Source organism: Hyla sarda, chromosome 3 (assembly GCF_029499605.1).
Source record: "Hyla sarda isolate aHylSar1 chromosome 3, aHylSar1.hap1, whole genome shotgun sequence".
In the NCBI taxonomy this organism is placed as follows: Eukaryota; Metazoa; Chordata; class Amphibia; order Anura; family Hylidae; genus Hyla; species Hyla sarda.
In genome coordinates, this window is record NC_079191.1 from 149,459,169 (window position 1) to 149,481,478 (window position 22,310).

Genomic DNA, 22,310 nt, shown 5'->3' on the forward strand with positions numbered 1-22,310 from the left:
ACCTCATGGACAATGGTGGACATTAGAGATGAGCGAACTCACAGTAAATTCGATTCGTCACGAACTTCTCAGCTCGGCAGTTGATGTCTTATCCTGCATAAATTAGTTCAGCTTTCCGGTGCTCCGGTGGGCTGGAAAAGGTGGATGCAGTCCTAGGAAAGAGTCTCCTAGGACTGTATCCACCTTTTCCAGCTCACAGGAGCACCTGAAAGCTGAACTAATTTATGCAGGAAAAGTCATCAACTGCCGAGCCGAGAAGTTCGTGACAAATCGAATTTACTGTAAGTTCGCTCATCTCTAGTGGACATCAACGATCCCACTGATGTCCACCATTAACCCTTCAGATGCTGTGATCAATACTGATCACAGCATCTGAAGTATTGCGGCGGTCTGTTCAGACACACATACAACCACCCGCATTGAAATCTCGGGTGGTCTGATGTGTTAACATGGCCGGCGAGGTTCCCCTCACCTGCTCCAGCCAGCTCCTGCACTCTTCTTCTCTGGTCTGCCTTCTAGCAGACCAGAGAAATAGATTGCAGAAAAAACACTGATCAGTGCTAGGCATAGCACTGTTAAGTATCTGCAATCCATAGATTGTAATAAATAGTCCTCTGTGGGGACAAAAAGTGTAATAAAAAAGTGTAAAAGTTATAATAAAAGTGATTAAGCCCCTCCTCCAGTTAAAAATGAAATTCTCCTCATTTCCCATTTACCAAACAAAATAAAAAAAATTAATAAATCAACATATTTGGTAATGCCGCGTGCGTAAATCGCCGAACTATTAAAATGTTAATGGTCCCATAAAAAGTAAATAAAAAAAAATTCAAAAACTTTTAGTCACATGACATCCCAGAAAACAATTAAATCACAAAGTCACATATAACAAACAGGGTACCAGTAAAAACTACAGATCATGGAGCAAAAAATGAGCCCTCATACAGCCCCATATACGGAAAATTGAGAAAGTTATAGGTGGTCAGAATTGAGTAATTGTACTAATTTTGTTAAAACAGTTTGAGGTTTTTTAAAGCCGCACAATAAAAGAAAAGTATGTAGTCATGGGGATCATTTTAATCATATTGACCCACATAAAAAAGAAAACATGTCATTTTTACTGTAAAGTGTACAGTGTGAAAACTAAACCCTCCAAATGTTGCAAAAATTTTAGTTTTCTTATCAATTCCCCACACAAATAATTTTTTTTGTTGTGCCATACATTTTATGGTAAAATGAAAGGTGTCATTACAAAGTGCAACTGGTCGCGCAAAAAAAAAAAAAAAGCCTCATATTGGGTCTGTGGGTGGTAGAATAAAAAAGTTATGGCTCTTAGAAGGAGGAAAAAATAAAAATACAAAAATTAAATTGTCTGTCATTAAAGGGGTACTTCGGTGGAAAACAATGTTTTTCTTTTTTTCAAATCAACTGGTGCCAGAAAGTTAAACAGATTTGCAAATTACTTCTATTAAAAAAAATCATAATCCTTCCAGTACTTATCATCTGCTGTATGCTACAGAGGAAGTTCTTATCTTTTTGAATTTTTTTTTGTCTGACCACAGTGCTCTCTGCTGACACCTCTGTCCATGTCATGAACTGTCCAGAGCAGTAGCAAACCTCTAGTGTGAATATTTGCAATTATACACAAAGGTAGATAGTTATCTGCATGTGCATATGCGCATGAGCATATATACGCGCATATGCATTTCCGCAAAGCAAAAATAACCGTGAATATATCATGTATGCGAATTTCGCGAATGTAGGACGAAAATTCATCCATATATTTGCAAAATATCGCGAATTCGAATATGGCATATGCCGCTCATCACTAGTGGTCAGACAGAAAGGAGATTCAGAAAGAAAAGAATGTCCTCGGTAGTATGCAGCAGCTGATAAGTGCTGGAAGGATTAAGATTTTTTTTATAGAAGTAATTTACAAATCTGTTTAACTTTCTGGCACCAGTTGATTTTCCACCAGAGTACCCCTTTAAGGCCACGATCTCCCGAACGGCGCCCCAGCTCCCTGCATGAAGTGAGCATTTTCGATCACAGCACGAAGCTGCGGCCGACACATCCCCTCTATGCAGTTCTATGGCAAAGCCGTAGATTGCCGAAAGCAGTGCTCCGGCTCTCCCATAGAGCTGCATGGAGGGGGCGTGTCGGCCGCAGCTTCATGCAATGGTCGATATGCCCCATTCATACTTAGCACCAGTGCGCTGTTCGGGAGATCGCGGGGGGGCCCCAGTGGACGAACCCCCCGCGATTTAACACTTATTCCCTATCCTTAGGATAGGGGATAAGTTGTTAGATCCTGGAGTTATCCTTTAACCCCTTAAGGACGCAGGGCTTACCCATACGCCCCCGTTTCTGAGTCCTTAAGGACTCTGGGGGTGCAGGTACACCCTGCGTTCTCGCCGGGCGGGGACCGGAACGGGATGCCTGCTGATATCGTTCAGCAGGCATCCTGGCATATCGCCCAGGGGGTCCTGAGGTCCCCCCATATCGGCAATCAATTCAGATCGGCGATTTGCAGCGATTCCAGGCTGATCGGGTCTCTGATGACCCGATAGCCCGGAAAATAGGGATGATCAGAGATGTCAGAGACATCCCCGATCATCCTGAAGGATAGGAGCGAGGTGGCAGTGATTCCACCTCCTCCTATGCCCTGCTACCCGACCAGTGGCAGTTGGGGGGGGTTACATTTGAAATCCCCGCTCTGCTCTCCCCTGGATGTCGGGCAGAGTGGGGGGAAGATGGCAGCGGGTACGGTACCAGGGCAGTTCAGGATGGCGGCGTAATCGGCGATCGTGGCGGGATCGGCGTAGGCAGCGGCGGGATCAACGGCGGGATCTGCGGCAGTGAGGAGGCGGCGGCGGAGCAGCGGTGAAGGAAGCAGTAAAGATCCATGGTAAGTGACCTTCACTGCTGCCTTCTAGGAGTTGCCAAACTACAACTCTCAGCATGCCCAGACAGCAAAGGCTGTCTGGGCATGCTGGGAGTTGTAGTTTTGCAACATCGGGAGGGCCACAGTTTGGAGACCACTATGCAGTGGTGCCCAAGCTGAAGCCCTACAGATGTTGCAAAACTACAACTCCAAGCCTGCTCAGACTGTCCAAGCATGCTTGGAGTTGTAGTTCTGTAACATATGGCCCTTTAGATGTTGCAGACCTACAACTCCCAGCATACCTGGTCAGTCTCAGCATGCTGGGAGATGTAGTTTTTCAACATCTGGAAGAGCACAGTTTGGACACCACAATACAGTGGTGTCCAAACTGTAGCACTCCAGATGTTGCAAAACTACAACTCCAAGCATGCCCAGACTGCCCAGGCATGCTGGGAGTTGTAGTTTGGCCACATTTGGCTCTGCAGATGTTGCCGAACGACAACTCCCAGAATGTTTGGGCAGTCTGAGCATGCTTGGAGTTGTAGTTTTGCAACATCTGGAGGGCTACAGTTTGGACACCACTACACAGTGGTCTACAAACTGTTCTCCTTCAGTTGTTTCATAACTACAACTCCCAACATGCCCTTCGGCTGTCTGGGCATGCTGGAAGCTGTAGTTTTGCAACAACTGGAGGCACACATGTTGGGAAACATAGTCTGTTTCCTAACTCAGTGTTTCCCAACTTCAGCTGTTGCAAAACTATAACTCCCAGCATGCATTGCCAGACCATACATGTTGGGAGTTGTAGTTTTGCCACAGCTGGAGGAACACTGGTTGGGAAACACTGAGTTAAGTAAAAAACTCAGTGTTTTACAACCAGTGTGCCTCCAGCTGTTGCATAATTACAACCTCCAGTATGCACGGACAGCCAAAGGGCATGCTGGAAGTTGTAGTGGTATGCCTCCAGCTGTTGCATAACTACAAGTCCCAGCATGCCCAGCAGGCCCACTGGTTGCGTAACACAGAGTTTGTTACCTAACTCTGTGTTTTGCAACCAGTGTGCCTCCAGCTGTTGCACGGTCAGCCAATGGGCATGCTGGGGGTTGTAGTTTTGCAATAGCTGGAGGATTGCCCGCCCCACCATGTGAATGTACAGGGTACATTCTCACAGGGGGGTTTACAGTGAGTTTCTCGCTGCAAGTTTGAGATGCAGCAAATTTGCTGCTGCAGCGCAAACTCCCAGCGGGAAACTCGCTGTGAACCCGCCCGTGTAATTGTACCCTAAAAACACTACACTACACGTACACAAAATAAATGGTAAAACACTACATATACATATACCCCTACACAGTAACCCCCCTCCCCCCCCCCCCAATAAAAATGAGAAACATCTTGTATGGCACGGTTTCTAAAACGGAGCCTCCAGCTGTTGCAAAACAAAAACGCCATTGACTGTCCAGGCATGCTGGGAGTTTTGCAACAGCTGGAGGCACTCTGTTTGGGAAACACTGCTGTAGGGTAATTTTGGTATTGGAAGCAAGTGTAATTTTTGCATCCAGGTCAGTCCCAATGCAAATCCCTAATTTAGTCCTCAAATGCGCATCGCTCTGGCTCAATTCGGAGCCCTGTCGTATTTCAAGGCTACAATTTAGTGCCACAAATGAGGTATCTCCGTACTCTGTAGAATTTGCCTAACAAATTTTGGGGGGCTTTTTTTCCTTTCACCCGTTATGAAAAGGTAAAGTTAAAAAGTTTACATCAGCCTGTTATTGTAAAAATGTTTTTATTTTTTACACTGACATGCTGGTGTTGCCCCATACTTTTCATTTTCACAAGAAGTAAAAGGAAAAAAAAGGCCCCCAAAATTTGTAACACAATTTCTTCTGAGGGGGATAGGGGATAAGATGTCTGATCCTGGGGGTCCCGTTGCTGGGGACCCCCGCGATCTTCCTGCTGCATCCAGCATTCGTTTAGAACGTCGGGTACAGCACTAGAGGCTCGTTACATCAGGGCCGCGCCATGCCCATGATGTCACGGTCATGCCCCCTCATTGCAAGTCTATGGGAGGGGGTGTGACTTGCATTGAGGGGGAATGGACGTGATGTCATGGGCGTAGGGCGGCCCTGATGTAACGATCCTGATGTGACCGTGACGTCATGAGCCTCTGCCCCGCTTTGCCAGTCATTTGGCACGGAGTGAAGTTCAATCCATGCACCGGATGTCTGGGGTGCTGCAGCCGAGATCGCGTGGGGTTCCCAGCGGTGGGACCCCCGCGATCAGACATCTTATCCCCTATTCTTTGGATAGGGGATAAGATGTCTAGGGGCGGAGTACCCCATTAAGAAACATCTTTGTACTTTGCTCAAATCAGCTTTCCCTCAACCCTGACCAGTCTCCTTGTACCCATTACAAAAAAAACACCCCCAAAACATGATATTGCCACCACTAAAGGATAGTATTGGGCAGGTATTGAGCAGCTTAGTATTGGAGCCAAAAAGTTCAGTCCTAGTTTTATCAGACCAGTTGTTCACACTGTCTGAGGATATTTTGGTGCTTGTATGCAAACTCTAGGCCGCTTTCATGTGTCTTTTACTGGAGAGAGGCTTCTTTCTGGCCACTCTGCCATAAAGCCCAGATTGTGGAGTGCTGCACTTGGGACCTTTCACTACAACAAAACCCTTCTCTAAATTTGTGACTCCACACAATCTTGTCCCTGAGCTGTACAAGCAGTTCTTTCCATCTCATGGCTTGTTTTTGCTCTGATATGCAATGTCAGCTATAAGACCTTATATACACATGGCTGTGTCTTTCTAAATCCTGTCCAATGAACTGAATTTACTACAGGTGACTTCAATCAAGGTGTAGAAAGATCTCAGAGAGGATAAATGGAAGTAGGAACCCCAGAGCTAAATTTCAAGTGTCAAAGCAAAAGATCTGAATACTTATATCCAAGTGAAATTTTCATTTTAAATACATTTAACCCCTTAAGGACTCAGCCCATTTTGGCCTTAAGGACTCAGACAATTTAATTTTTACGTTTTCATTTTTTCCTCCTCGCCTTCTAAAAATCATAACTCTTTTATATTTTCATCCACAGACTAGTATGAGGGCTTGTTTTTTGCGCGACCAGTTGTCCTTTGTAATGACATCACTCATTATATCATAAAATGTATGGCGCAACCAAAAAACACTATTTTTGTGGGGAAATTAAAACGAAAAACGCAATTTTGCTAATTTTGGAAGGTTTCGTTTTTACGCCGTACAATTTATGGTAAAAATGACGTGTGTTCTTTATTCTGAGGGTCAATACGATTAAAATGATACCCATTATTATATACTTTTATATTATTGTTGCGCTTAAAAAAAATCACAAACTTTTTAACCAAATTAGTACGCTTATAATCCCTTTATTTTGATGACCTCTAACTTTTTTATTTTTCCGTATAAGTGGCGGTATGGGGGCTCATTTTTTGCGCCATGATCTGTACTTTTTTTTGATACCACATTTGCATATAAAAAACTTTTAATACATTTTTTCTAATTTTTTTTAAAATAAAATGTATTAAAAAAGTAGGAATTTTGGAAATTTTTTATTTTTTTTCGTTCACGCCGTTCACCGTACGGGATCATTAACATGTTATTTTAATAGTTCGAACATTTACGCACGCGGCGATACCAAATATGTCTATAAAAAATGTTTTTTACGCTTTTTGGGGGTAAAATAGGAAAAAACGGACGTTTTACTTTTTTATTGGGGGGAGGGGATTTTTCACTTTTTTTTTACTTTTACTTTTACATTTTTTTACATTTTTTTTTACACTTGAATAGTCCCCATAGGGGACTATTCATAGCAATACCATGATTGCTAATACTGATCTGTTCTATGTATAGGACATAGAACAGATCAGTGTTTTCGGTCATCTTCTGCTCTGGTCTGCTCGATCACAGACCAGAGCAGGAGACGCCGGGAGCCGCACGGAGGAAGGAGAGGGGACCTCCGTGCGGCGTTATGAATGATCGGATCCCCGCAGCAGCGCTGTGGGCGATCTGATCGTTCATTTAAATGGCGAACTGCCGCAGATGCCGGGATCTGTATTGATCCCGGCACCTGAGGGGTTAATGGCGGACGCCCGCGAGATCGCGGGCATCGGCCATTGCCGGCGGGTCCCTGGCTGCGATCAGCAGCCGGGATCAGCCGCGCATGACACGGGCATCGCTCCGATGCCCGCGGTTATGCTTAGGACGTAAATGTACGTCCTGGTGCGTTAAGTACCACCTCACCAGGACGTACATTTACGTCCTGCGTCCTTAAGGGGTTAAAAAAAAAAAAATATATATATATATATATATTTTTTTTTACATTTTCATTATGGGATGATGAGTGTAGAATGATTATAATCAATATTATTATAATGCCACAACATATCAAAATGAGAAAAATATGAAAGGGTCTGAAAGCCTTCTGAAAATTTAGTTTTGAGAAAAAGAAATATATATATTACTATATGGTTTTGACTAATGAAATTGTGATGTCCCAATCAGCTGACTGGCGATGGGAGGGTGATCAGCAGGCTGGAGAAGCAGAGCGCCGATAACACTGATCAGTGCTAGCATAGCATTGATCAGTATATGCAATCAGAAGATTGCATGTTCTAGCCTTCTAATGGGGCTAAAAATTATAGTAAACAGTGTGATTTTTATTTAATAAACAAGAATAAGCCCTCCCCTATTAAAAGTTTGAATCACCCCCCATTTCCCATTTTTTAAAATAAAATAATGTAATTAAAAATATTATGTGGTACCAACGCGTGCGTAAATGTCCGAAAAATTTAAATATATGATTAGCTAAACCGCACGGTCGATGGCATACACATAAAAAAAAAACATGAAACAAAAAAATTTGCGTTTTTGGATCAAACAGTCCCATCAAAACAAAAATGGTACCAATAAAAAACTGCAGACCACGACACAAAAAAGGAGCCCTTAAATAGCCCCTTATGCAGAAAAATAAAAAGTTACAGGGATCAGAAGATGACAATTTAAAAAATACAGATTTTGGTGCATGTACTTATAATTTTTTAAAGTAGTAAAATAAAATAAAACCTACATAAATTGGATATCCTTGTTTAAAATTATTTCACCCCCCAAAAAATGTTTGGGGTTTTGCTGCAGACTATGTTATAAAATAAGTGAAGTCATTACAAAGTACACTTGGTGACGCAAAACATAAGCCTTTATATGGGTCTGTAGGTGCAAAATTGAACATGTCATACATTTTAGAAGGGGAGGAGGAAAAATTTCAGGTCCTGCCTGCAATTTAGAATCGCAAGCAGATAACGGTTAAATGCAGCAATACATATCCATAGATCAGTTTTAGTATTTAGTTTATTTTGTAGATGATGTTTCAATGATAATGAGTTATCTTTTTTTATACTTAAAGGGGTACTCCTCTGCCCTAGCGCTCGGAACATTTTGTTCCAAACGCTGGTTGCGGGGATCGTGACGTCACGCCCCATCAATGCAAGTCTATCAATGCACGCCTCCTCCCATAGACTTGTATTGAGGGGGTGTGGCGTGACATCATGATGGAGTGTGGCCAGAACGTCACGATACCCGCAGCCTGCACCCAGCGTTTGGAACAAAATGTCCCGAATGCTGGGGCAGGGAAGTACCCCTTTTAAAGGGAAGGCTACTAATTTAGTATCAAACAGGGTATTGGCAGCTCATGGCTTTCTGTGATTGTTCATATAAAAGGCCATTATAGCTAACATTTGTGTTAAAAAAGCTGCTTATATACTGATATAAACCTCAAACAGATCATTTCTTCTTCCGAACTAGGGACATGGTAATTTTTAGTGTCAACAGAACACTCTAGTTTCTCTCTCTCTCTCAATGGGAAAGGAAGGGGTAAGCCACAGCCAAACTGCTCTGGTGCCAGCTTATGACCCCCAGCAGTCGCTCCACTCATTGAAGCACCCATGTAATGTCTCAGGCTGCACTGCAACCTGGGAAAACCTGAGATAACAAACATTTTGTATGCTATTAACCCCTTAAGGATGCAGGGTTTTTCTGTTTTTGCATTTTCATTTTTTCCTCATCACCTTCTAAAAATCATATCGCTTTCAATTTTGCACATAAAATTCCATATGATGGCTTATTTTTTGTGCCACTAATTCTACTTTGCAGTGACATTAGTCATTTTACCAAAAATCCACAGCAAAATGGAAAAAAAATTCATTGTGCGACAAAATTGAAGAAAAAAAGTCATTTTGTAAATTTTGGGGGCTTCCGTTTCTACGCAGTACATTTTTCAGTAAAAATGACACCTTATCTTTATTCTGTAGGTCCATACAGTTAAAATGATATCCTACTTATATAGGTTTGATTTTGTCGTACTTCGGAAAAAAAATCATAACTACATGCAGGAATATTTATACGTTAAAAATTCTCATCATGCTGCGTTAATTTTCTCTATCTGAATCCTCTATGCATGGTCTTACAGCTTTTCTATTGAGTTCCTGTTTAGTACACTAAGATTGGGTGTTTATCCTGTTTTATCATGTGATCTTAGGCACACTCTGACCAGGAAGTTGTTTGTGTTAACCATTAAATAAAGATCATATAATCATTTGTTGTCATGCATGCATTTGAGAAAGGGTCCGGTTCGGCCCCGAAACGTGTTGGGCTTGTTATCTTACTTGTTTTATGCTTATTATCTTGGAATAAATCTTTTAACTTGCCTACTTGCCTATCACCGTCCTCCTTATACAGGATCCTAGTTTTTAAGTGTGGAGTTCACTTTCAAATTAGGCTGAAGAAGGCCTCAAATTCTCTTAGTGACATTTTCCTTATGAGTTCTGCCATGTGCCCAGCCAACAGATAACAGCCATGTATGGGGTACCACTGTACTTGTATGAACCCACATAACAATCTATGATATTTGTGTCTCCCATATATTGGAGTTTGAATTGCATAACTGAGAAATTTGCACATATTAGCAATATCTGTCCGCCAATGCCAACTGTTGATCCTTCCCTAAGCCCTGCTGTGTGCCCAGGCAATAGATTTCAACCATTTTGTAATGCTGTACCCAGGATAACCCACATATCAATTTAAGGAAAGGTGTGTGTCAGATGACTCACGTTAGTCACAACATATACTGTATCAGATTTGTGTAAGGTTGATTAATTTGTACTTTGTCCTCGGCACCATCCAATGCATGTTAATTTCTGGGGGAAAAAAAGCTCAATAAACCCCAAGATTAATGCTTTGGGGGGTGTTATTTCCATAATGTGGTCACTTTTAGGGTTTTGCAACTGTATTGTTTCAAATTTTGACGCAGATTTTTCGCTGTAGATATTGCTGAGGATTATGCAAAGTAAAAAAAAGATTTCAACGTATTTAAAAATTATTGCAAATTCTAATGTTTTTATTAAGGAAAAAATAGGGAATATGCACAATAAATGTGGAGCACTTCCGCAACATAAATTTGCATGCTGAGAAGGATTTATAAAAAATGCACCTCAGGTCTGTATGAAAATCCCATGTGGAAAATGTGCAGCATGTATACCATGGGGGAATTTTATCAATGCATTCATGCCACTTTTTTGCTGTAATTTGGCGCCGTTATTTTGCGCAGAGAGTATTTGAGTATTTTTTGCCTTGCCTTAGAAAAGTGACATTCTACAGCAAGTTCTGAGGTGATTTTTAATTTTTCTTAAATATATCAAAGTCTGTGCACCGTTTTGATAATTTTGGTGCACATAACCAAAAAAACACAGCAAAAAAAAAAAAAAAAGGTTATAAAGTGGCTGCACACAGACACATATTGATAAATCTCCCATTTGTTGTGCGACCCTAAAAGCATTCCAAGTGACACATGCTAGAGCTAATGTTGACTATACACATAAGATACCTACAGTGAGGCAAAAAAAAGTATTTAGTCAGCCACCACTTGTGCAAGTCCTCCCACTTACAAAGATGAGAGAGGCCTGTAATTTTCATCATAGGTATACCTCAACTATGAGAGACATAATGAGAAAAAAAAATCCATGAAATGACATTGTTAAATTTTTTAAGAATTTATTTGCAAATTATGGTGGAAAATAAGTATTTGGTCAATAACAAAAGTTTATCTCAATACTTTGTTATATACCTTTTGTTGGCAATGACATTTTCTGTAAGTCTTCACAAGGTTTTCACACGCTGTTGCTGGTATTTTGGCCCATTCCTCCATGCAGATCTCCTCTAGAGCAGTGATGTTTTGGGGCTGTCGCTGGGCAACACAGACTTTCAACACCCTCCAAAGGTTTTCTATGGGGTTGAGATCAAGAGACTGGCTATGCCACTCCAGGACCTTGTACTGTATAAGAATGAAAAAAAGACAGAGCTCTCATAGGGCAGTACGTTTGATCAGATGTAAATATTTAGAGTGAGCGGTATATGCAATAACCACTCACCTTGCCTGGTTGCATTAGGCATGCAGCAACCTGGATTGTCTCGGTGTGGAAGTAACGGTGCAGCCGTCCAGAGATGTCGAGGAGGTGGCAGCCTCACTCGATAGTAGATAATCAGGATAGAAGGGGAAAAAACTCTGGATCCTCGGCGCCACCCGTTGCAATAAACTTCAGAAGTCACTGGTACAATTAAAATTTTCTTTATTCACCTATGTCAGAAGCGTTTCGAGGTTTAGGATACCTCTTTCTCAATGACCTTGGTGCTTATACAGACAATTTAAAATAACAGCTTTATATAATAAAAGATGGACGCCTTAAACAGTGTCAGGTGGTACTTAAGATCTGTCATAGACATGCGCTGATGTAGCACTGCTAACTGACATGTGTGGCTCTCATTTTTTTTTTTTACGCATACGCCATTGACCGTGCGGTTTAATTAACAATATATGTTTATAATTTGGACATTTACGCACGTGGCGATACCACATATGTTTATTTTTATTTACACAGTTTTATTTTTTTAATGGGAAAAGGGGGTGATTCAAACTTTTATTAGGGAAGGGGGTTAAATGATCTTTATTAACACTTCTTTTTAACACTTTTTTGCAGTGTTATAGCTCCCATAGGGACCTATAACACTGCACACACTGATCTTTTACACAGATCACTGGTGTGTATTAACACGCCTGTGATCAGTGTTATCGGCGCTTGACTGCTCCTGCCTGGATCTTAGGCACGAAGCAGTCATTCGCCGATCGGACACCAAGGAGGCAGGTAAGGTCCCTCCCGGTGTCCTGTAAGCTGTTCGGGATGCCACGATATGACCCCGACGGTCCCGAACAGCCCGACTGAGCAGCCAGGATACTTTCACTTTCGCTTCAGACGCGGCGGTCAGCTTTGATCGCCGCATCTGAAGGGTTAATACAGGGCATCACCGCGATCAGTGATGTCCTGTATTAGCCGCGGGTCCCGGCCGTTGATCGCCGCCGGAACCAACCCGATATGACGCGGGGACACCGTAAATGTACGTCCTTCGTCATAAGGAGTTAAGTGGGGAACTTGCACAATTGGTGGCTGACTAAATACTTATTTTCTCCACTGTATATCCAATGCATCCATTCACATGCAGGCTTGGAATGACAAAATGAAAATGCTGGTTTCAATGGGTAGAGGAAGACAAGCCACTGGCAGAAGTTTATCTCCCAGCAGAACAAAGTGTAAGGCATGCTTAAAATCCACCATTCCTTCATGATAATTGTTTTTGACAATGTTAGGGAAAATTGGAACACCCTCATAAACATTAATTGTTAGAGTAATGTGTATGGGCAGCTTTAGAATGGCTGGTGCAGTAAAAATAGTATTTCTTACTATAAAAACAAAATGGTCTCCAGAGAAAGATTGTCGTTGACAGGAAGGATAACCTCTACTCTAGATATTTGAGAGAGAGATGAAACGTCTCTTTGATCTTCTAAGGTTTTTTATATTGTTGCATTGTGTTCCCCTTGTTCTAAGCCACAACAAGAGAAGCAGAGACTGCAGGTTTCAAACCACAGGCAGTGAGGGTTGCTGTCTCTGGTTCGTGCTTACTAACTACATCATGCTGTTACTACAGTATATTGTTTTTGAATAAGTGTATTTAAGTACAAAAAGGGTGCTGGATTGCACATCCAAATGCTTCTTTGGCCAGCTGCTATCTCTCTTAAAGGGGTACTCCACCCCTAGACATCTTATACCCTATCCAAAGGATCCCACTGAGAACCCCAGCGATCTTTCCTGCAGCACCCCCGTTTCTCAGCTGCACAAGGCAAGGATTGGGCGATGCAAAAAATTGAGAATTGTGATGTCACAGGTCCGTCCCCTCGTGATGTCATGCCCCGCCCCCTCAATTGCACATCTATGGGAGTGGGCATGCTGGCTGTAATGCCCCCCCATGGGCTTGAGGGGGTGGGGCATCATCAGCCACAGAGCGATCCTCGCTCTGTGCAGCTGAGAAACGGGGTGCTGCAGGAGAGATTGCAGGGGTCCCCAGTGGCGGGACCCCCACGATCGGACATCTTATCCCCTATCCTTTGGATGGGGGATAAGATGTCTAGGGGCAGAGTACCCCTTTAATCTAAACGTGCACATATGGCTTAGCCAAAGTACATGTATTTTGAATGCCAACACTAGGATTAGGCAAGTTGAAATCCAACATACCTTGCCTTTTTCTTCATATACATCAGATGGTTGGTCGATCCCACCAGGTTCGGACAACATTAATGCATTGTATAGTCAGTCTCAGAGTTTATGTTTTATCCATTGCTACTGGCAACCCCTTTTTCTGATGACTTTTCACACATTGCACTAAAAGTTACAGGCAAGGACAACATAACTATAGAGGTCCAGAGGATACTTTTGCACCTGGGCCCAAGAGCCTGAGGAAGCCTATGCAGTCTTTCACTCCCATTGAGGAGGCCAGTACTATAGGTGTATCATTATGGTTGGGGGCTCTGTTACAAATTTTGCATTGGGATCCATAATCTCCTGGTCTCAAAGTTACACCTCTGAGACCAGGAGTTGCAAAAGACAAGTGAAATTAGTCATAATAATGGTGTTGTCTATGTCAGTTTGTGGTACTTTGTGTCTCTAGGACTGAGACTGATACAATATGTTCACGAATCACAAGTCATTTCTTGAATATATGGACATGGTAATGCTCATTTAAGAAAATGTCACTTTCTACTTGTAAAAATGAATTTTACTAGTAATTTTATTTAACACATTTCAAAGTCTTTCTTTTATTTTTACAAAATAGAAAGAGATGATGACGGAAAACAACATTCTAAGTCTGTTTCTTTTTACGGTTATTATCAGTTATTCTAGTGTTTGTCACACCTGAAATTGACTATTTATACATAAATGCTATGTATTATAAGTTGTAAAAAAATATTCTTTATATCATATTTTTTAGTACCTTTAAAGGGGTTCTCCACCATAATGTTATTTTCGTACATACCTGGCAGACAGTAACGGACATGCTTAGAAAGGATCTATGCTTGTCTTGGGGCTAAATGGCTATGTTGTGAGATTACCATAATACTGTGGCCAGCTATTTGTGAACTGGTATTTCCTGTTTGAGTTTTCTTCTTTTGCCTACAAATCCCATAATTCCATTTTCCTCCCTCCAACACATCAGCCACTCCACCCATTGAAACATAAATGAGCTGCATCCATTCAAAAGACCTGTGGTTTTCAATCAGGGTGCCTACAGCTGTTGCATTAGTAGCAGATAGTTACAGACACTATATTATGAACTACACTAACTTTACAGACCCTATAGCATAGTCAAATAAAACATATTCCCGGAATACCCCTTTAACCCCTTCCCGACCTATGACATACCTGTACGTCATGGGTGGCAAGGTGTTCCCGACCCATGACATACAGGTACGTCATGGACATTACTGCCGCTACTCGCGGCATCCCGCAGCGCCCGGAAAGATGGTGGCTATCACTGATAGCCAGCCATCTTACCGTGCGACCACGGGGGGTTTCGTCCCCCACCCCCCCCAGCGATCGCTGCTATCAGCTGGTCAAATCTGACTAGCTGATAGCAGCGTTTCGCTATGAGAATACTTAGCAGCGCGGTGTGTGAGTTCCGATCACGGGGATCGGGACACACACCGCTCTGCTAAGTGTCCCTTACCCGTCCCCCGGCATCACTTACCCGTCGGAGCGGTGTCCCGAGCGGTCCCGGCGTCCTCCGTGCGGTCCCGGCGTCCTCCATGCGGTCCCGGCTGCGCTGCGTCCCGTAGGTGAGTTTCCGGCAGCAGTGCGGCATCTTCATTGGCAGCAGTGAGATCGCCGTAAAGCGATCTCACTGCTGCCTCTGAGAGTTTCAAAACTGCAACTCCCAGCATGCCCAGACAGCCTTTGGCTTTCTGGGCATGCTGGGAGTTGTAGTTTTGCAACATCTGGAGGTCCACAGTTTGGAGACCACTGTATAATGGTCTCCAATCTGTGCTCTTCCAGATGTTGCAAAACTACAAATCTCAGCATGCTCAGTCTGTCCAGGCATGCTGGGAGTTGTAGTTCTCTAACATCTGGAAGAGCACAGATTGGAGACCATTATACAGTGGTCTCCAAACTGTGGACCTCCAGATGTTGCAAAACTACAACTCCCAGCATGCCCAGACTGCCCAAGCATGCTGGAAGTTGTAGTTCGGCAACATCTGATCCTTCAGATATTGCCGAACTACAACTTCCAGCATGCCATGGCAGTCTGGGCATGCTGGGAGTTGTAGTTTTGCAACAACTGGAGGCACACTAGTTGGGAAACATTGTCCGTTTCCTACCTCAGTGCCTCCAGCTGTTGCAATTGTTGCAAAACTATAACTCCCAGCATGCACTGACAGACCATGCATGCTGGGAGTTGTAGTTTTGCAACAGCTGGAGGCACACTGGTTTGGAAACACTAAGTTTGGTTGCAAAACACTTGAAAGTTTATTACTTAACTTAGTGTTTCCAAACCAGTGTTCCTCCAGCTGTTGCAAAACTACAACTCCCAGCATGCACGGACAGCCAAAGGGCATGCTCGGAGTTTACAACAGCTGGATGTTTGCCCCCTCCCCCCAATGTGAATGTACAGGGTACACTCACATGGGCGGAGGTTTACAGTGAGTGCTGCAAGTTTGAGATGGCGCAAATTTTGCGCTGCAGCTCAAACTTCCAGCGGCAAACTTGCTGTGAACCTCTGCCCATGTGACTGTACCCTAAAAACACTTCACTACACTGACACTAACCTAAAATAAAAAGCACTACATATACACATATCCCTACACAGCCCCCCTCCCCCAAAAAAATGAACGCTGGTACGCTACTGTTTCCAAAACGGAGCCTCCAGCTGTTGCAAAATAATAACTCCCAGTATTGCCGGACAGCCATTGACTGTCCAGGCATGCTGGGAGTTTTGCAACAGCTGGAGGCACCCTGTTTGGGAATCACTGGCGTAGAATACCCCTATGTCCACCCCTATGCAAATCCCTAATTCAGGCCTCAAATGCGCATGGCGCTCTCTCACTTTGGAGCCCTGTCGTATTTCAGGGCAACAGTTTTGGGACACATATGGGGTATCGCCGTACTCGGGAGAAATTGCCTTACAAATTTTGGGGGGCTTTTTCTTCTTTAACCCCTTATGAAAAGGTGAAGTTGGGGTCTACACCAGCATGTTAGTGTAAAAAAATTAATTTTTTACACTGACATGCTGGTGTTGCCCTATACTTTTCATTTTCACAAGAGGTAAAAGGGAAAAAAGACCATCTAAATTTGTAACGCAATTTCTCCTGAGTACGGAGATACCTCATATGTGGACGCAAAGTGCTCTGGGGGCGCACAACAAGGCCCAGAAGGGAGAGTGCACCATGTACATTTGAGGCGATTTGCACAGGGGTGGCTGATTGTTACAGCAGTTCTGACAAACGCAAAACAATAAATATCCACATGTGACCCCATTTTGGAAACTACACCCCTCACGGAATGTAATAAGGGGTGCAGTGAGCATTTACACCCCACTGGCGTATAACAGAGTTTTGGAACAGTGGTCTGTGAAAATGAAAAATAAAATTTTTCATTTGCACAGTCCACTGTTTCAAATATCTGTCAAACGCCAGTGAGGTGTAAATGCTCACTGCACCCCTTATTAAATTCCATGAGGGGTATAGTTTCCAAAATGGGGTCACATGTGGGGGGGGGTCCACTGTTCTGGCACCATAGGGGCTTCCTAAATGGGACATGCCCCCCAAAAACCCTTTCAGAAAAACTCACTCTCCAAAATCCCATTGTCGCTCCTTCCCTTCTGAGCCCTCTACTGCGCCCGCCGAACACTTTACATACGCATATGAGGTATTTCCTTACTCAAGAGAAATTGGGTTATCAATTTTAGGGTGATTTCTCTCCTTTTACCCCTTGTAAAAATTCAAAAATTGGGTCTACAAGAAAATGCGAGTGTAAAAAATGAAGATTTAGAATTTTCTCCTTCACTTTGCTGCTATTCCTGTGAAACACCTAAAGGGTTAAAACACTTACTGAATGTCATTTTGAATACTTTGGGGGGTGCAGTTTTTATAATGGGGTCATTTATGGGGTATTTCTAATATGAAGATCCTTAAAATCCACTTCCAACCTGAACTGGGCGCTGAAAAATTACGATTTTGAAAATCTTGAGAAAAATTGGAAAATTGCTGTGGAACTTTGAAGCCCCCTGGTGTCTTCCAAAAGTAAAAACTTGTCAATTTTTTAATGCAAACACAAAGTAGACATATTGTATATGTGAATCAATATGTAATTTATTTGGAATATCCATTTTCCTTTCAAGCAGAGACTTTCAAAGTTAGAAAAATGCTAAATTTTCAAAATTTTCATGAAATTTTTAGATTTCTTACCAAGAAAGGATACAAATATCAGTGAAATTTTACCGATAACATAAAGTAGAATATGTCACGAAAAAACAATCTCGGAACCAGAATGATAAGTAAAAGCATTCCAGAGATATTAATGTTTAAAGTGACAGTGGTCAGATTTTCAAAAAATGCCCAGGTCATGAAGGTGAAAATGGGCTGGGTCATGAAGGGGTTAAGATACTGAATGCAGTCTTCAGGCAGTGCAAGAATTACCTATGAAGATAGAAATAGTATGGCTACGATATAGGTAGTGCAGATGAGGCTAAAACTATATTGCAAATATATTATAAAAGTATGAATAATAATAGGAATAATCTTAGTTCTGTTTTGTATATGCAACAATATTAACAAAGAAGGATCATTTAATTGTAGCCAGAACTCATGTAGGTTTGTGTTGCTTATGTGCAACTTTGTTTATTAGTTTAAGCGTTACTTTGTAGTATATTTGAAAGAGTGGTCTAAACCTAACGCTATGCTTATCCCAACAGGACAATCCTCAATATTTAAAGCGTTACTATCCTTTTGCTCCGACAGCAAGATACATTTACATTTTGCAGGCAATCTCGTTGCCCTGGAGTTGCCCCCAAGACTAAAGTGATCAGATGGATTCTCAGAACTCCCATAGACAGGCATGGGACCTCCAGCGTGGAGGTTTCAGAAATTCACATGATCACGTGAGTCTCAGTGCCAGCCTTGGGTGACAAGATTGCCCACAAAATGTAAATGTATTCTGCTTTCGGAGAGAAATTATCTTAACGCTTTAAATGTTGAGGTTGCCCTATGGGACTAGGCATAGCCTTAGGTTTAGACCACTTATTTTCACACTACACTACAAAGAAAGAACAAGAAGAATGTATCCTGTTAACCCCTTGGGGACTCAGGGTTTTTCCGTTTTTGCACTTTCGTTTTTTCTCCTCACCTTTTAAAAATTGCTAACCCTTTCAATTTTGCACCTACAGACCCAAATGATGGCTTATTTTTTGCACCACCAATTTAATGAAATCAGTCATTTTACCCAAAAATCTATGGCAAAACAAAAAAGAAAAATCATGAAATTTGATGAAATTTAAAAAAAAATGCCCTTTTGTAACTTTTGGGGGCTTCCATTTCTACGCAGTACATTTTTCGGTAAAAATAACACATTGGGGGAGATTCTCAAAAACTGCTGTAATTTCTGTTCCAGCGATATTATTCACACCTTTTTGTTTTCTCTCACATTTTCAAAGGTCTCTTGTGCTGCTATATCAGATTTTTTTTTTTGCGCCAAAATTGCCGAGTTTGGTGCCAAAATTTTACATCCCTGAAAATTCTGGCAGAAACATCTCACAAAATATTCCATAGTTACTAGTGCCCAGACAAGCGATAACTATAAATAAAACATTTCTGAGCTTAAATGTGAGTGCAGGTGCAGTGACCAAGAAAAAAAACAAAACATTTTTATAACATTTTTCATTTTTTTTTTAATAATTACTTAAATAAAACCTTCCCCCCCCCAAAAAAAAAAAAACTAAGAAAAGACAAAACAATAACACTACAACCATTTCTATAATTTCTACAAAAATCTGGTGTGAAATTTTTGATGTAAACTGACTCTCACCCCTTTGAAAATATTATGTAAAGCAGACAATATGCGTGGACACGCCCACTTTTACAAAACTGACGTGAACAGTGTAAACCATGGCACAAAGCTCTTTGAAAATGTGGTCGATACTTTTCGTGCCAAAATTTTGTCCTCAAAATTCTTTGAGAATCTTCCCCATTATCTTTATTCTGTAGGTCCATACAATTAAAATACCCTACTTAGGGTACGTTCACATGCGCTGATTTTTTAGCAGGTTTTCCACTGCGTATTTGAAAGTGGGCGGGCTCTTCTCGGCTGTCCGCAGCCGATTTTCCACAGCGGAATGTACACTGCGGAAAATCCACCGCAAGCCCCATTGAAGTCAGTAGGGACTGTGGCCGATTTTCCGCAGCGTAAATTCCACTGCGGAAAATCTACTGCGGACAGCCGTGAAGAGCCCGTCCAATTTCAAATACGCAGCGGAAAACCCTCTAAAAAATCTGCACGTGTGAACGTACCCTTATATAGGTTTGATTTTGTCTTCTATAAAAAATCATAACTACAATACGGGGCGGTATAAGGGCTCATTTTATGCGCTGTGATTTGAAGTTTTTATCGGTACCAATTTTAATCGCTTTCTATACATTTTTTATGGTATAAAAAGTGACCAAAAATACGCTATTATGGACTTTGTAATTTTTTTGCGCGTCCGCCATTGACCATGCGGTTTAATTATTATTTTTTTTTATAGTTTGGACATTTACGCATGCGGCAATAACACATATGCTTACATTTATTTTTATTTACATGGGTTTTTTATTATTTGGAAAGGGGGGTGATTTGAACTTTTATTAGGTAAGGGGTTACATTTATTAACTCTCTTTTACACTTTTTTTTTTTTGCAATGTAATAGGGGCTATAGCATGCAGTAGATTGATTGCCAGCACTGTTCAATGCAAAGCCATAGCATTGCATTGATCAGTGTTATTGGCGGTAGATTGCTCAAGCCTGGATCTCAGGATCTCTGCTGATCGGACGCGCTGGAGGCAGGTAATGGACCCTCCGCTCGCGTCCTAGCTGATCGGGACACCAGAATTTCACTGTGGTGGTCCCAAATAGTGATGATCAGCAGTGGCCATGTTCGAATTCGCGATATTTCATGAATATATTGACGATTATTTGCCCTATGTTCACGAAATTTACATATTCTCAATTTTCATTTATTTTTTTTCATGCGAAAATTTGCATGGAAAATGAGCATAAAAATTCTCATAAAAATTTGCATTTGAAAAAAACGAAAATTCGCATGGAAAATTTGCATGAAAATTTGCATAAAAATTAGCATGTAAAAAAAACAAAAAAAATATTTGTCCTTACGAATATATAGCACTATATTCTAAATATTCGCGAAATTGTGAATTGCTGATATTCGCGATAAAAATTAGCATTACAAATATTCGTGCTCAACACTATTCCTGAGGAATGTGCTCTAGAATCACACAAAGTGCAAGAAAAAGTGCAAATGTGCTACACTAAAAATACGTGCACAAAGGATGCGGTCTATCGCAAGCCCTTCTCTGACAGGAGAGAGGCCCCCCAAAAAAAACCTTACCCTTCGCCTCTGGACCAAAAGGTACCTGCAAGGTTTCAGGTTCAATGTCCCTTTTCGCTGAAGCTACTAAGGGACCACAAATGCTCCGGGCATCCGCCTTGCCGTTAGCTACGGTATCTGCCTGCAGAGCCGTAAACGGTCAGTACCCTACCCATGCAGGTGTACCCGTGGTTTTTGCAGGGAGGTGAGGAACCTGATGGCCACACACACCTCCCTTAGACCGCTAGGAGGGACACCCAGAAGGGCTACCGCATCCTAACAATCCTGTGAACACACAACACGCAAAAAGTGACAGTGATAAAAAGAAATAAATCAGTGAATGTGTGCAGATATACTGCCCGGACATCCGGCCGGATCTATAAAAAAATTCTCTGCTCCTAGCCATAAGGCCAGGAATCAAGAGGTGAGTGCCACAAGGTGAAGAGATCATGGTGCCCATGCTTTAACTCAGTGAGCCAATACTCCCAGTGAGTTTATCCACCTCGGGGTCACCAATCCCCAAGGCACTAAAGTTCCTTGGCACTAGACCCTCTCAGCCTCATGGCGAAACCCAGAGGGAAACAGGTCACATCAGGGCAGCCGTCGAGCTGATTCCTCAGAACCAGCCCCGGAATGCCCTGGTACACCTGTCCCCTCCACACCGGTGCTGTGGAGAGCAGCGGCATGAAACTGATAAGAACAGATACTACACATGATCTTAGTCAAAAGGCCGAGAAGCAACTGTGGTGGTCCCGATCAGCCCGACTGAGCTGCTGGGAATGTTTTTTTTTTTTTACATTTTAGATGCGGCAATCAACTTTGATCAGGTTGACCCACAGATTATCACTGATCATGGAGAGTCTACCCAGTTATCAATTTCTTGATGGAGAACTAATCTAACAAAAAGAGATTGTCAAATTATTTGTGTATTTGTAGACATTTTTTTTTTGATTTTTACAAATAAGGGAGTGTCAAGGGAATACATAGTCATCCTAGGAGCCCTGAGAAGTCTATTACTCATATCACCCCTTTCTCTCACCAGGGGGAACCTTACTGTACTTGTGATATATACTTGTTAAGATCTCAGTGAGTTACCTGTCCCATGACAAGCAGTATTTTTCATGATGCTGTGGAGACCTAAACTATAGATGCAAATTAAGAGTAATCAATGCTTTTCCATCTTTATTCCATAGTTTATGGTAATATTTAAAGTAGTTATACATAACAAATAACCTTAAAAAAACAACAACAAAGCAATGGTTACTAACCCGTCTGATCCAACAGTGATCCCCCCCCCATACAATTTAAATAGAATTTTGCTTACCCTCTTAAGGACAGCAGGCGTATCCATATGCCCCCATTTTAACATCATTAAGGACTGAGG

The 22,310-nt window shown here is 42.0% G+C and overlaps 1 pseudogene; it reads right to left on the minus strand.

The window, feature by feature from the left end:
- Positions 1-21,568: 21,568 nt before the first annotated feature.
- LOC130363318 (U2 spliceosomal RNA) lies at positions 21,569-21,668 on the minus strand (annotated as a pseudogene).
- Positions 21,669-22,310: the final 642 nt, after the last annotated feature.